The sequence below is a fragment of the Crinia signifera genome, chromosome 11, assembly GCF_055691185.1.
Source record: "Crinia signifera chromosome 11, ASM5569118v1, whole genome shotgun sequence".
NCBI classification, from domain to species: Eukaryota; Metazoa; Chordata; class Amphibia; order Anura; family Myobatrachidae; genus Crinia; species Crinia signifera.
The window spans coordinates 27921620-27922115 of NC_139227.1; positions in this window are offsets into that span (position 1 = coordinate 27921620).

Here is a 496-nt window from a genome sequence, read left to right on the forward strand (position 1 = left end):
GTATGGGGGGAAATTACCTTTTAAATAGGACAAGTGGAGGTGTTAGCCTAGCCACCAGGCAGAATCCAGCTATCATTTTATAATAATAATTTTATTTATATAGCGCTCTTTCTCCAATAGGACTCAAGGCGCTTAACAGATAGTATGAATGTGACACAGTACAGAAACAATGAAGTACAAAAAAGCTTTTCATAAACCATAAATGCTTGAGTAAACAGGAAAGTATTGAGTCTGAGGAAATTAGAGCGGGGGCCTCTCAAACTGTGTGGGGAAGTGAGTTATAGAATGTACTAAATCAGGCATGTCCAAACGATGGCCCTCCAGCTGTTGTGAAACTACACGTCCCATCATGCTTTGCCACAGTTTTGCTATTAGGGAATGCTAAAACTATGGCAAGGCATGCTGGGATGTGTGGTTTCACAACAGCTGGAGGGCCACAGTTTGGACATGCCTGTACTAGATAAATGGTAGCTAAATCTGATGTGGTTGCATTAGT